Source organism: Morone saxatilis, unplaced genomic scaffold, assembly GCF_004916995.1.
Source record: "Morone saxatilis isolate NCDOM2014 unplaced genomic scaffold, NCSU_SB_2.0 Contig3, whole genome shotgun sequence".
Classification (NCBI taxonomy): domain Eukaryota; kingdom Metazoa; phylum Chordata; class Actinopteri; family Moronidae; genus Morone; species Morone saxatilis.
Genome location: NW_023339873.1, coordinates 4,849,780 through 4,850,101, shown reverse-complemented (window position 1 = coordinate 4,850,101; position 322 = coordinate 4,849,780). Strand labels below are relative to the sequence as shown.

General features: G+C 39.1%; 1 protein-coding gene across 1 annotated transcript in view; it reads left to right on the top strand.

The window, feature by feature from the left end:
• Positions 1–322, top strand: part of pcnx1 (pecanex 1) — a gene marked incomplete at its 5' end in the record, with an annotated part of 32,277 nt that overhangs the window by 334 nt on the left and 31,621 nt on the right.

Below are 322 nucleotides of genomic sequence, written 5' to 3'. Positions count from 1 at the left end.
CACCTTTTTTTTTTTAAACCCCTCTTTTGTTGTCGTTTTATTCACGTTTTTTCGCTTTAAACCGGCGGTTGCCAACGGACAAGTTGGTGTCCGTTAGGTTAGCTGCCACGGGATACTAACGGTCGGTCTCGGTCTATTATCTGGAGCGCGGACAATGTAACGGCTGCCTTTAAGTAACCAAGCAACAGGGGATATTTCCACTGCAGTCGAAATATTTTATAAAAACACGAGATTTGTTGGATTATAAGCATATTATCTTCCTCCGGGAGACAAAATTGATAAAATAAAATTTAAATGGCTGCCCTCTTTTTTTTTTTTTTTT